This window comes from Myripristis murdjan, chromosome 13 (genome assembly GCF_902150065.1).
Source record: "Myripristis murdjan chromosome 13, fMyrMur1.1, whole genome shotgun sequence".
In the NCBI taxonomy this organism is placed as follows: domain Eukaryota; kingdom Metazoa; phylum Chordata; class Actinopteri; order Holocentriformes; family Holocentridae; genus Myripristis; species Myripristis murdjan.
The window spans coordinates 37,594,965-37,611,092 of NC_043992.1; positions in this window are offsets into that span (position 1 = coordinate 37,594,965).

The following is a 16,128-nucleotide window of genomic DNA, read 5'->3' on the forward strand; positions in this document are numbered from 1 at the left end:
CAGCCGGAGCCCCCATTTATTTTTTATTTTTATTTTTATTTTTGATTCATAATAAGAAATACCTGTTATTGTGGGACTTACCTCCAGTGTGCATTGTGGGAAAGGGAGAACTGTCTATTGTGGTGATACCAGTTCTTATCACAAGAGGGCACGCTAAGACAAGAATTACAGTCCGTCCAGACGCCGTGCTCGGCTACATTCGGCTGTAATCGTCAGAAGAGTTCAGCATGCAGTTATGAACCAGGCTGAAATGTGTGCGTCTTCTGTGATGTATGATTGACAGGTAAGCAGACTGTTTAGTTTAATGGAAATGTGTGTGTGTGAAATAGTGTATGTGAGTGGGGTAGCGAGACATATCAAAGAGACTCACGAAGGACATATATTATTTATTTGATGACGTGAGTAAGCTTACTGTTATGGCTAGCTCGCTCGCTAAGCGCTAATTACCCTTAGCTTGCTCCCGCGACCCGGAGCTAACGTCAACAGACGGTGGGTGATGTTTATTATTATGGAGTGCAAAATGTAACTAATATAGTCTGCCCCCTTTACTTGATGTCGTAGCACAGTGCACATGACGGTCGCCTTTGTTTTTATGTTGATCCCCTGTTGTGTTCGTGCTCTTTACATTCGGCTGTAATCATCAGAAGAGCTGCACGTGCGGTTATGAACCAGGCTGCAATGTGTGTGTCTTGTTATGTATGATTGGCAGATGGAGAGTAAACTCGTCTCGACCACAACGCCCTTGTAAGCGTCGTCCTTTGCAAGTGTGCTACACTATATGACAGTCTGTGGCCAGCACCTCACGCTGTGTGTGGCCACCTGGTTAGGTCTGCCGGATCTGGTTGATTATTATTATCGGTTGATTAGTGATTGCGCAATGCCGCCGTTCGCATTAAACGATTTTGCGGAGGGAGGAGGACTGCATGATTTACGTCGTATCCACGTTCGCGTGCCCGACCGTGCATGTGCTTGTGCATGACATAACCACCGCGTGTCTTTGAGTATCACGGATGTGTGTAGAGCGGCGAGGAGAGAGAGAGAGAGAGAGAGAGAGAGAGAGAGAGAGAGAGAGAGAGAGCAGCACGCAGCAGTTTGTTTTGAAGCTGAGGCGCGTGATATCAGAGAAACTCTAATACAGTAGACAGGCTCTGGTGATGTTGCGTGTAACCCAACATGCGCAAGGCAAGCACATTAAAGTTTCTTCAGAAACTTTCTATCTTCTAGTTATTTTTATTATAGTTTATTATTCCACTCTTTTTTCGGCGCGCTACTCCTCCTACAGCTTTGGTTTTAGGCCCACACAATGAATTGGGAAAATGTGTGGCCCCATTGGGAGAAGTGTGCTATTACTTTTATAAGAAATCCCACCCACGGAATTCTCAAAATTCCAATTTTCCTGAAAATTCCGGCCATCCGAAATGAATGGCCAAAACTTCAGAAGGCTCCGGGGCCCAGAGCTTTTGACCTGCGTCCACGCATCAAATACGAAAAATGTGCATCTTGTGGAGAAGAAGAGGTGTGTCAATTTTCAAACCGATCAGACTTTGGGATTTTTCATAATTCACAATTTAAATCACGATTTTGCCCTCATAGAAAAAGAATGGGAAATCGGCAGACACTCATGTATTTTCAAAGCCTCACAGCTCCCTCATTATTTGGCTCACAGACTCCATTCAAAGCTTAAATGACTCAGCAGATGTTCAACTTTATGTGTGTCATCTTCAATTTTTCATGTCTGTTTTAGTTTGCCATAAAACACAGTTTAAGTTTGGAGTTATTTTTGAGCCGCCTCTGACTATTGAATGAGTGTGTATTGCGTGAGCTAGAGTGGCATTCCTGAGGGCTAGAGTGGAGCAGCCCTTAAAATTCGCCTAAAACTTTTGTCTTTTACTTGCTCTCCTGGCCACAATTTTCACTCCACATGCATAATTTTTTGGAAAGTAGTAGGAAAACTAGTTGTGCTTTGAAAAATGTAAATACAAAAGCAAAGTAGCTTCAACTTTTTAAACTGTGACCCTTAACGAGGCAGGAGTGCCAGCTCTCTCCCCCATAGACTCCCATTATATCTGGAATGCAAAGTCTCGGGAGAGAAGCAGAATGACACACTTTTCCAACTCGCTCTAAGGTGGGCATTTTTGGGAGTTGGAAAATAATTTTGACACAGTTTGAAAGCCCAAAGCCTTGCCTTTCTCATGATACCTTTTATTTTCTGCTCGGACTTACTGTCATTGAGAAGAAAGCAGTAGTTTGACCACTACTTTTAGGTGCTTTTTCACAGAAGCAGCACTGTCACTCATGCTGTGTGCTTCATAGAGCCTCATTTCTGGCTCCGCCCACACAAGCCCCAGTGGCACAGTGGATAGTGTCTCTGCCTGCCATGCAGGAGACCAGGGTTCAACTCCCCGCCTGGGCAAGAGCCACAACACTACACAGCCCACAAACAGCATAGGGCTGCTGATTTAGCACATGTCCAGGCGCTCGCAAGGCAAGCACATCAAAGTTTCTTCAGAAACTTTATATCCTCTAGTTACATTATTGTTGTTGTGTCTGAGGACTATTTGGCAAAATGCACTGATATCACTCTGCATATCTAAGATGAAGTCAATATGGTGCCATTAGCAGTTACGGTGAGGTGTGTGTCTATAGGGAGCTTACAGTGAAGTAATGGTATCCTACTTACATTTTTTTCAACTCCCTGCAGGATTCATGGAAATGCACGACACTGAGGCACACGTCATCGGTTTCTCAAGTACAAACCCCCTTTTAAATAGCTTTATGCTGTTAGCTACACCACAATAGTAGATTTTCCCCTCATGCTGACTATTGTACACAATCTGACTACTGATCACATAATTAGCTTGCTGTTAGCCATGGGTATTCCAATGCTAGCCTCTGTGAGCACAGCTCAATTCAATGAATCCAGCGGCATGATAATGCCCTACTTGGATATTGACTGAAAATGCACATGCAATTGTACACGCTCGCCTGTGAGAATAGAAGCACATAATTGGTTCGGTGTAAACATGGAGGTCTAGACACACGTCCTTCTGGGAGTCCTCCAAACCCCACTAGACTTTCAAGAGCACTGAAAGAGCATATGCTGCCCACAGCATGTATAATGACCCCCATCACAGCCATCAATAACCATAATGGTCATATAGACATTTATGTTACAGTTAGTGGAATGAGGAATGAGGCGTTTGAGGCAGAGGGCGACCCTTTTACACATTTATTTTCAAGGTTCCGTATAATTCAGTTTTCATGATTCTGCTTTCTAAGAGTTATTGAAGACTATGAGAATAGCGCTTTTCATGATAGCTTGCACATGTGTGTAATTTCAGTATCAGGGTCTTTACTGAATGGATTTGAAGACTTAAGCTTTCACAGGCAAAACTAGAACGTGATTAGTTGGCAGAATCAGCTCCTTTAACTCAGGTGAGCTAAACCTGCCACATGGAGTGGCGTGGAGCTGCGATGTGCCGACTGGACGTGGTCTGAAAATGCATGTTAAGTGACAGATTTTTCAAAATACAATAATTTTCAGTTAAACTACTAGAGAAAAATCAAATTTTCATGTCTACATTAACCATCTTTGATCGTGGAGGAAAAGTTGAAATCTGATAATAGGGGCCCTTGGGCCACTAAATAATAATTTACTGCTGCTATACTGTAAGCTTTTGAAATCTTTTCTTCTTCATTATTCATCTGAGTATGTTCTATTCATGTAATGGCCTAAGATTTTTAAAATACATATATATTTTTTTTTTATTCCAAATTCATCATATCTATCAAAGATATAGTAATTTGTTATCTGGTATTAATGTGATTAATATCAGAATATACAGTACATGAATATTGATGGACCTGAATATTCAACTGTACATTCTCATTGCTTAGCTTGAACTTTGTTGAATAAAACATGGTGTTAAAAAGTGGTATGTGGATGAAAAAGTTTTGGTGATTGCGAGTTTCCAACACATAATAATAAATATATTAATATCAAACTGTGTCTTCAAAGTTCAGCTTATTCAACTTATTTGCTAATGTGGCAGCGGTGCATCCGTCTTTCATACAATATCAATATCACGTCATCGTATTTGTTGAAAATCTCCATGAAACCCTAGAAACCACCTCATGACATTATAGTATGAGCGCTTATTTTTAATTCTGCAGCATGAGTCTATGCATATGCTGTAATTAATGAAGAAAAATGCATCAGTTCACAGTTTCTTTGTGAAACGGAAAAGAATGTGCTAGAATATCTTAATGATCTAATGACTGATAATAAGCATAAGAAAACACCTCTTTGTCTGTATGCGCCACCTTCACAAATGCAAAATGTATGTAGCTTATTAGCTTTTGAACTCTGATTTTCCCTTAAATTTCCCCTTAGGGAGCTTTGCAGTTAGGAAAAAATTGTATATGTACTATATATAGACTACTCACAAAAAGTTAGGGATATTTGGCTTTCGGGTGAAATTTCAGGATGAACCTAAAATGCATTATAACCTTTACAGGTGAACTTAATGTGACCTTCTGTAAACTTTTGAATGCACATGTCCAACTGTTCAATGTTTCAGTATTTTTTGCACAAGTTGCTGTTCTCTAACAAGGAGTTTAACGGTAAAATTCACATCAGGTGTTTGATGCTCCAGCTCATCGAGGTCGTATCATTAGGGAACGGCTGCTGGAGACTGGGGTACCTCAGATGGAGTGGCCTGCACTTTCTCAGACCTGAATCCCATAGAAAACCTATGGGATCAGCTGAGTCGCCGTGTAGAGGCTCGGAGCTCTGTACCCCAGAACCTCAATGTCCTGAGGGCCGCCCTTCAAGAAGAGTGGGATGCCATGCCTCAGCAGACAATAAGTCGACTTGTGAACAGCATGAGACGTCGTTGTCAAGCTGTAATTGATGCTCAAGGGCACATGACAAGTTATTGACACTGACATTTTTTGTTGTGGTATATCCACCACTGTTGTTGGCTTTTGTTTCAAGAAATAGTTTGAGATGAGGAAATCACCAGTGTATGCTTCTACTTAAATGCCCTACTTCCATGATATAATATCACTGTAGCGTGAACATTTTACATTTTCCATAAATTTCACCCAAAAGCCAAATATCCCTAACTTTTTGTGAGTAGTGTATGTACACATCTGATTGTTGCCACACTTCACTGAAGCTGCATCACACACACACTTCTTGTGCAACATTTTAAACACATTTCCTGTAAGTCAGGAGGGCATAATCGGCATGTTTGGAAACCTTGGAACTTTAAAATAAAGTTCAGCAAATTTGAACAAAGCTTGGCTGTGCAGCATGCCTTTGGGCTGGTAAGATTAAAGAGGTTATTTTTTTTTCTCCTTGCTCACATATTCACTTAGCCCCATTAAATCTAAAACTTTACAGGCAAAACCCATCTGTTTTCCAAAAAGACGTGTTCAGAGTACCATAAACATCAAGTGGTACCAATGACAGGAGGAAGAGAAGGAATGATTGTATCACTGTAATGATCACATCTGTGCTGTCTTCGTTTTCTCATAGAGCGTGTTCATGTGTGACATTTCTTTAAAAAGCAGCTTTACAATTTGAAATACAGTAAAAGAACAACTAAGCACTATAGACCTACATGCAAAAAGGCTGCCGAGTTACTTAGTCAGGATAAGAAAAATGGATGAAAGATTGTCTCCCTTCAGGTATCTGCAGTTAGTGTCAGATTCAAGGTACCCATTAGCAGGCAATTGTTGAAGGAAATTGCTGAAAAACACTTGTGCATTCAGTATACAGTTATTATAACAGCTACAATAATAAATACACTTGAGCATGATACAGCAGTGATGCAGCTTGCTGTGTAAATAAATCTCATGATCAATGTTCAGTATTCATTTTGTGGCATTTCAAGGGTACTGAGGAGTTCCAGTAATGCCAAACAAAGTCATTATGAGCAAGAAATGAATGTGATTACCCCGCTGAATATAATACTCTCATTAAATCTCCCATTCAGGATTTTCTTTTCATCATATACTGTACATATTTGGTATAACCACACAGTTTGACTGGCTTGACTTAAGCTTTTCAGGAAAACGGCTCAGTTTAGGAATTCCTTTATGTTCTTTTGCTGAATGAATTTTTGTAAAGCAAACAGCTTTCTTACAAAGTGAGAAACCAAACCAGGGCTCTCATCAACGAGGACTGTGCAGTGAGGAGTTATCAGAGAAGCTCCAAAATGAATGAAGTCGACATAGACCAGCAAACAACATGCTCTGGAGCAGCATCATGATACAGTGGCAGTCACGGGAAAGAAAGTGCTTCCTCCATTTTGGAAGCAAAGGGGCAGGAAAGAGCATCAATAATGATTAATTAAAAAAAAAAAAAAAAAAAAAAAACGGTTTGTTGTACATCCTTCAAAACTTTTTTTTAGCATTGGGTTGCTGCTCAAAATCATGTTGTGTGCTTTTGTTCATGTGACAGGAAAGAAGCTGACAGGCCAGACTTGGAGGATCTGCTACACTCTCATGGAGCAGCAAGTAAGACGACATCTCTTTTCTTTTCTTTTCTTTTCTTTTCTTTTCTTTTCTTTAATCATTCTGGGGAAGCGGAAATCACAAATTTAGAGCTGGACAAGGTAGGTGGAGGGAAAGTGGATATGTGGATCATCCTTCTCAGTGAAAGAGAAGCACAGTTCGGCTGTCTTCACATTCATGAGCACAGACACAAATGTTTGTCATTTGTTTTAGGTTAGTGACTGAATTGTGTTGGCAAAACAATATACAATCTTCTTTATTGTGTAACTATTGTATACTGTAGCAAAATGGTGTATTGAGCCTTCTAGCTTTCTAGAAATGAAATTATTATTGTTAGGGAATGGAATGGCATTCAAAGGAACTGGACTGGACATTGGTTTATATCAACAGGCTGGTGACTATGACCGTAAGATTGCAAAAATTATGAATGTTACTAATATATTTCAATATATTTAATATTTCAGAGGTCATTCAAAGACTGAGCAAAATGGCAATTCTTTTTTTTTTTTCATTTTGTCCTTCCTCTTGTTCTGTGCTGCTGTATCTTAAACTTTTTTGGTTTGTTTTTCTTTGTGTTTTTATTATGTGCTCAAATAAAAAAAAATAATAATAAAAAAGAATCATAACAAAACAAAGAGTACTTCAGTATAACAAGGGGCCAGATCCAGCAATGCTTTCAAAATAGATCTGTTAAATCTAAAAATTTATTATATATCTACCCGGTATCTAGTGGAGTGATGCTATTGCTGCTTGGAGATTTCTTTGTTTTGTACCAGTTAAAATTTTAGCTGCTGCATCGTATTAATCTATAGAGGATGTAAAGAACTTTTTTTTATTATTATGCCTCTTCACTGAAGGAAGGAAGACTGCACCTCTCTCTGTACCTGTCAAACAATTCTTCTAGGTTTCCAACATTATATCTTATGAGGCAGTGCTTAACAGTGGAGTTTGGGTCACTAGGTTTTTGTTTGTTTGCAATGTGATGTTGCCAAGTGGGAATATGTAAAGGAAGAACAAGATGGGGTCTAGAACTGAGCCATGAGGGACTCCTCCGGTGCACGAACAGCAGCCTAGAGTGGGTTGTGTTTGTGTGGATCTGACTCGACTCTGATTCTGACTTGACCCCACCCAGCGCTTAAGACAGTCTATTAAAATTGCATGATGAGCTGCATCAAAAACCACACAAAGGTCTTAAAGGCTTAGAACCAAGCAATCTCCTGCATCTCCTCTTACAAGAAGGTCATTAATTGTGTTGAGAAAGGCTGTCTCTGCTACGCTGTGGCCTTAAACCCTTTTGGAATTTTTCAAAAGCATTTTTGGTCTTCAGAAACTACTATAGATGGATAATGACAAGCAGCCTTTCTCGAAAGTTTTATTAAAAATGGTTATATTAAGATAGGCCAGCTGTATCTCTGCTGTGTCATTAAGCCATGGAGGTGTATTGATTATTGCAGCTAATCTGGTTTTCAAGGTTGGAGAAGCATCCAAGGTTGATGAGCATACGCCATTGAAGTGGCTAACCATGTGTGCACAATGAGCCAGTGGTTTACTTTACTGAAGGAAAATATAATATTAGATCTGAACATTAAGGATGTAAAAAAAACACAAACAATTGACTAGTAATGAAAAAAAGATATATTTACATTTAAAATATAACTCTACTCTTGGATACTCCTACACTGCTACATTTAATCATCCAATGCATTCCCTGAGGAGTTTGTTTGTTTGTTTGTTTGTTTTTGGTGCATGCACCTTTTTTTGTCAACCCTCCCTGCCTGTTTCTGTCACTGCACTAATAAGGCTGTGATCACACTGAGAAAAGGTGGCGGCAGTGCCATTTTTCCCATTGTTATTTACGGCCTCAGAGCAGTGTGGCTGATCACACAAACATTCCTTAGCAGAGCTGAGAGTGGCGTGTTGATTCCATGAAGCCTCCACTTGAATTTGGTTCAACTTAAAATTCAAAAGGGGACGTCTGTTGATGTCAACAGGCCTCACTCCCCAGTACCTTCCTAAGTTTTTTCTTAAATTTCTTCTTAAGAAAGATTCGAGGAAAGGTCTGCATGGGATTCATGACGTGTTCTTAAACCGCAGAATTGTTTGCACCTGTGTTCTGACACTGATGAATCCCACTGCCTCTCTAAACTGAAAGTGTGTGCCAGTTGACCCTAATTAGCACAGATAACCAGTCCCCATGAAAGGGCATGAGACTGCAGGGCTGTGCGCACACACACAAATCACACACAGAACCTGATCAAGTTGAGAGAAGTCAAGAACGCCCAAACACAAGTGTAAAGAGGGTTCAGCACCAGACATTGAACAGACATTAAAAAATAAAAGCTCTGAAATGGACGTACTGCGGCAGGAAGTGAACACCAAACAACCTGTCATGTATTTTTTTTTTTTTTATTGTGCAAGAATGTGATTCCAAACCAAGTGAAGACAAGTCTTTGTGTTGTGTTTATTTTTACAGACCAAAATGCTTTGTAATATAATGAAAATAATTGTTAATGTTATTGTAAGTTAAATCCTAGATTTTTATGCATCTATAGAATTGAAGAAAACACAACAGCCAGTTATTTTGCACAAACATGTCAGCACTCAAATGTGCATAAGAGAGCTCTTGAGTGTGTGTGTAGATTCTGTTCTTACCCAAGAAGAAATGTCAAATAAGAAAACGTTGATGAATGCCAGAATCTTCTTCAAAAATGCAAAAGTGGGTTTCAGAATCTGTTAGGGAGGGACTTAGCACATGTGAGCAATGTCTTGAGGGGCAGCTCAAGTTAAAGGTGCAGTGTGTACGATTTAAACTGAATCGAAGACAGATATGGAATAAAATAGTCATAGATATGCTTTTAATTAGTGTATGAAAAGTGTCTACAGTGGCTCAGACAGGACAAACTAACGCAAAGTACACTTTGTGACAAATACATTTTTGTCATGTGAGTGGCTAATAGAAACGGGTGTTGCTAACATGCCAGCTGGTTGCAAAAAAAAAAAAACCTCTTGAACAGGGAGAAAAAAAATAGGTAAAAACCTCAGGCTGAGCCACAGGATAACCTGATCTCCTGAAAAAGGATGACAAAATGATCATTTAATGCATATGTAAGATTTATAAGGAATGTGATGAAGAGGATGCCAAGTGGTGTCCAGGAGCCACTGGAACAGTTCAGGACCTGAGCCACGCGACCACTATCACCATGGAGACCGGTCAGGAGGACACATACACACAGGGGAGACTCATATCACACCATTCACACACAAGGGAGAAGAGATTAGAAAAAAAAAAAAACATTATTCACAAAGGAGAGAGCAGGATAAAGACGTCACACATAGAGAGAAACACATGAGAGAGAAGAGGAAAGTTGCAATAATCAGCAACCCATACTCTGAAGTTTCATCAGCAGGACAGCACTTGGTAAATTCATTGAGACAGAAACTGACCGCCACGCAATACAAGGTCATGAAGTGCTCAGCTGAAAGGCAACTAATTCTAGGTTCAGGCAAAAATGTGAGCTTTAAGTTTGGATTTAAAGGACTCAACAGACTCAGACTGATTGTCTGATGGCAGCAGGGAGGTTATTCCATGAGAGCGGGGCCCGATAGGATAAGGCCCGGCCACCTGCTGGCTTCTTTTTAACTTTTGGTACACACAGGAGCCCTGCATTTTGAGAATAGAGAGCTTCAAATGGCATATAAGGTTTAAGGAGATCAGGAAGATATGATGGGGCAAGCCCATTTAGGATTTTCAAAGTCAGATGCAGAAGCACCTTAAAGTCTGATCTAACATGGGTAGGAAGCCAATGAAGGGAGGCAAGAATTGGTGTAATATGGTCTTCTTTTTTTTTTTTTTTTTACTTTCTTTAGGATTGTAGGTGCAGTGTTTTGAACCATCAGAAGACTTTTAGAACCAGCACGTGGCAGACCTGACAACAGAATATTACAGTTATCGAGATTGGATGAAACAAGTGCATGTATTAGAGGCTCTGCATCAGCCATTAACAGGAAAGACTGGAATTTTAGCAATGTTATGTAAGTGATAGGCTTGTGTAAGTGAAGGCAGTTGTGGTGGTTTCTTTAATGTGCGTAGCAAAGGAGAATCTAACACAGGATTTTTGGCTGCCACACTTGGTGAAATCACACAGTTGTCGAGTGTTACTGTGACTTTATCAGACTGGTGTCTGTATTTAGCAGGATAACAACCACCATCTCAGATTTATCCGAGGTTAAAAGCAGGAAATTTAGTGACATCCAAGTTTTTTACAGCAGCCATCCAGGCATCTAATTTAGCAATTTGAGTATGATCATCAGCCCTTATAGGCACATACAGCTGATTATCATCTGCATAGCAATGAAAATTAATTCCATGACTGCATATAATTTGGCGTAGAGGCAAAATATGAAGAGAGAAATACCAAGAATCGAGCCCCGAGGTACACCATATTTAACATCAGAGAATTTAGATGTAATATTATTATAGCACACACACTGTGTTCTTTCAGATAAGTAGGACTTAGACCAAAAGAGATAACCTAAATAACTTTGTAAAATGCCAAATAAAATTGTCATCTCAGATTGCAATGTATTGATTTACCATAATTGAGAAAGGTGGACTCTGCAAGCCACCGTAGCCTTGGGGGACATGTTTGGAAAGGGGAGGGGTGGAGGTTACAGCTGTTTTGTTGTATTCTGCCATGTAACCATTAGATGCTGCTAAATCCTACACACTGTTCCTTTAATGGTGATGAGCCACTTGTTAACTAATAACCAGAGTGAGATATACACTGCTCCCATTGAAACTGTCAGTTCGAACGCAGCTTTAGGGGCAAATTGGATGTGGGTGTCAGTATCTGTGTGTGGACTCACACAAATCAGTACCATTTTTTAGGAACAAATACTCTCGATATTTTCTGTGGCTTGTAATTATTACGCTTACTCAAATAATTTTTTAGACCGTTAATCTGCTCTTTTTCTTGTTAAATTTCACAAAATAAGTTACCTTGCAATCGTTTCTCCCTTTGTGATGCTTTAAAAGAAAGCTTATGAGTTTCATACTGTGAGATGACAGCCACACGTTACTCTTTAGCTATACACCAAAACAAACTTTTCGACATGGCTTTTATCATGTGTAAAAGTATCTTGATTTAATGATGCTCTGTTTCCATGACATAAAAAAATGCAATAGTAACTGATTCAAACTAGAAACATCACTATTTTCATATGACATGAAAATACACCAAACTAAAAATGTAACTAGAACTCAAGTGCTACTCAAAGTAATTTTTTTTTAGTGAACAGTCTTTTACTCTCACTAGAGCAGTTTTCCCACAGAGTCGCTTTTTACTCATATTCAAGTATGTTTTCAGATGAGTAGCTGTAGTCTTATTCTCTTAAGTACAACTATCTGGAACTCGACCCACCCCTGCTGGCTGACCCTTTCATAACTGCAGTGTGATTGCTGCCTGAGAAAGGCAATGTTTGTGCAAAGAGGAGAGTAGATCAAAATGCACAGCACTGACTTGGTAGGTCTGAATCTAAGCATCTGCGCGTACAGTTTGGAGACAGGAACAACATGCACTAGATGACAACAGAAACAAACACTGAATGTGACAACCAGGCCTCCACTAGAGCCTGGCAACAGCTGTAATATGCAGGGCACAGTGGGATACTTACCTCAAGCTTTTTTTTTTTTTTTTTTGTCATGAAAAGGAGTCTGCTCCATGAGAAACAAAATGTTTTTCAGGATAAAAGTCTTATCGCACAAAGATCTTAAAATGATCTGGGCAATATTCAGGAAATATCATGTTGCACAGATTGTGACTGCTGTGCCAAATTTAGTTTGTGAACAATCAAGAAGTGTCTAAGATTTCTGGCAAAAACTGTTCATTTGGATCAAAAACATTTGCTCTCAGTAAACAAAAGGTGACGTCTAGGCAGAGTCCTACATTGCCAGTGATGGTGTTTCCAATAGCCCTGGAGAGTCTGTGCTGCCATTTGTAGATCCACCACTGAGAAGTTAGGAAGTATACTACAGTTTTGACAGCAACAGTGCTGGGCAGATGGTGAGAATGCACTTTATACAGTCTCCTTTAAACTGTTGTTTGGGCTGGCTCCAAGCTGGGGGTGGGAGCTCATATGTCCACTGAGATAGATGTAGTCTTTGCTATAATCATGTCTTTCTAGTACCACAAAACTGTTGAGTGGGAGAGGGTCCTCCACAACTTAGTCAAAAAGTAGAGAAGGATTTGGCCTCATCTTCACCACAGCTGACTGTGCGCCATTTCCTCTCTTGGGTAGGCTGACTGGATCAGTTCTGTATGAAGAGCTATCAGCTCCCATTGGCCACAGCAAGTCTCCCCATGAGCCTAATCACAGCTGACAATTCAATAACTCACATATCTCTCCTCTTAATTGACTGTAGCTTTGCCTTGGCGGAGGGCAGCTCGGTCTTGGCATCAATCCTGTCGTGGAGTGCGACCAGGACACCACACATTTGCACTTTTGGAAAATTTAAACTCTTAGCATGTGTGTTTTATGCACTCTCAGGGACTTTGCTGAAGTTAGTTGCCTGCCTAAAGTTGTGTGCAATGATGTTGCTGTGCTGTGGTTTTTGCATTGTCCACTTATTCTTTGTGGAGCAAGCACTCTCCATAGCTTCTCCTCAGGTATGCTCCGGGGAGCTGACCATAAGATCCCCATTATATGTGCTCTCTTAGTCTCGGATCTCAACCATGATTAACGCAAGGGAGTGTAAGGCCTTGCTCAGGCTGCCAGGCCCAACTCTGTTTTTGGCATATCTAGACCGATTTTAGAGAGTGTAGATGGCCAAAAATCACATGAAATGCAGTTTTTGAAAATCGGATCTGGTTACTCAAATAGGATTTCAAACTGTCTTCATTCCCTCTGGAAAAAAAAGAAAGACTTCCCCAGAGGCCTCACTGAGGATATACTTGTGTGTCCTCCACGTTCAAGGCTCATTTTGGAGGGCTCCTCTCTCCTCAGAGGACATTAAGTGAATTGAAACGTCCTTAAAAATGTCGGGCAGAGATTGATTTCCAGGTCGCAAGCAGGAGGACGAAGAACCATGGAGTCGAGGATACAGAAAATAGGGGCTTGAGATCCATCTTATGTGTGCAGGGCTTCCCAAGTGCGGTAGAGTCCCCATGTCGAGGAGCAGAATATCATTTCTGGTGAAGTTGGCAGCCCAACATGAATGAGAGGACTCACAAGGCATGGATTTCCATCATGCTTTGGAGGTCAGGGTAAGAGTTTTAATTTCTTTGTTTATATGTCCCCCATTGCTTCTTTAAACAGACTTTACTTTCAAGACCTTGAACTGACTCATTGTGTCTGTGTGTTAGAAAAAAAAAACTAGAGATGAAAATAAATTTGAATATCTTTTAATACAAACCATCACTGCGCCAAAGTATAAACACAAGAGCACAATAGCAGTAAAGCTTGCTGGTAACTAGCATGCACAAGCTCAACAGTGAACATGCAGACATGTCGAAACAGAAGCATAAAATGGTTTAATTAGTTAGTCATATGTCTGTGGAGTGCAAGGCAACACAACAAAACAACACAGAACACGGAGGATGTGATTTTACAAGAATTAGTTGTGGGATTTGCCACTTGTCATAATCTCTGCAGCCTGAGCCAGATAACAAGTTTGGGATCACACCGTTTGTTGTGGCGCTGGCTCTTATGGCATGAAAGGAGAGAAAATGAGATGCAATGCTTTATATAATTTTGATTTCTTGATTTGAAACATAGTCCAAAAAACTAACATGATGACACACAAGCACACTGGAGGACCACTTGACATTTAAAACAGCCATGGTTAAAACTGCTGCCACTATGATTAGTGGTTTTGACTGACATCTTTCTTGTCTTATACTCAGAATTGCCACTTAAATTTTCATTGAAATAGCTTGAAAGTAAAAAATGTACAAATGTACAAGGTTACACAAATGCTTCCAGTGGTTCACTGATGCTATATTATGCTTGTACTGAGTGAGATATTCAAACCCAAAAGGTTATTTTTAATAGCTACAGTATACTGCAACCATTTTACTGGCCCTCTGCCGTGCCCTCTGCCTTTTGTTTTTGTCTCTCTATATAAAATTGTGTCATGGAGTGCAAAGAGACCATACGTCGCTACAGTGAGCTTTGTCAGTTTTAGAAAGAACCATTTTGTAGACCTTTCGCCGTGCCCTCTCCTTTTTGTTTTCGTCTCTGTAAATAATGTTGTGCTATAGATTGCAGGGAGACCACATGCTGCTTCAGTAAGCTTTGCCCGTTTTGGAAAGAAGTAGCTGAAGTTGATTGCCTTACACTTTGCTGTGTCAGGCAAGTTTCTTGCTCAGGTTGAAAAACCAGAGCAGATGCTGTTTTGCCTCAGATTGAGCGACGTTGCATCCATGTCACTTTGCTTCTATTTACACTACATTGATGTTTTATTTATTTATTTATTTATTTTCATTCTGTCTGCACATAGTGTGAGGACCTAGTGAGGAGATAGTGACATGGTTAGGAGAAAGTAACATACCATTGTCATTTTACACAGTTTACACAAATTATAGACAATGACAGTGACAGCAAGGCTTGTTAGCACAACCCCACTGGAATGTGAGTACGTTGACATGCTGATAATAAGACTGTTAATAAGACCCTTATTTGCCAGGTGGTAAAACAATATTACAACCACATAAGAAGCCTGTGTTAATTGAGGGATTTGAATGATTTTTTTCAGGCATGAGTCAGAGCCTCAGGTATTTACAAGGGAACAGATGGTGCAAGCCAAAAACCTTTGTTTTTTTGCAAAGCTAATGAGTCAAAAATAGAGCAAGCTCGTGGTACAGTGTCTATGGTATGGGTTATTTTTTTTTACTAGTAAAATAGAGTAGGAGAAAGTACTGATTTCAGTATAAATGCTTTAGATTATTCACTATCTGACCAGAGAGGCAATATAATACAACTGCCTGGCACTGTGCTAATTTTCCCTCAAATAATTTTGTCCAGGTCACGTTTTCAATCTTTTCCATTTCACTCTCAATGGAGCATTACATCGACATGACATTACAGATGAGACATTGTGGAAATCCTTGTAACTCTAGTATTAAACTTCAATTTGTCTAAATTCACATCGGTTGTACTCTGATTACAATATCATGGGTGAAAGCTAACCATAATGGTACGTTAAATACTCACATAAGTGTTAAATTTTTTTTGTGTCAATCAAGTGCCGTCAGTCACATGTTGTGTTTCAGTTGAGGACCAGTGGACAGGATATTTAGTGTCTCTTGTAACATGAATGATTTCTTTTCTAAAGGCAGCTTGACCCAAATTGGCATTTGGCCTGAACGAGCAAAAGCATCGGGTGTGTAAATATGTGTGTTATTGTATCTCTGTGTGTCTGCATCTGCATGTGTGTCTCTGTGTGAGTGTGTAGGTGTGTTCTCATGTATGTTTGTGCATATATGGTGAGTTTGGCCAGGTTGCAAGCCAGCAACATCTGCTGGGGTCTTGTGAGAGCGCTGAAAGGAGTCAGAGTTAAAGATACCTGATCAGTGTGATGGATGCATGTGAGCCTTTTGCGCACACCGA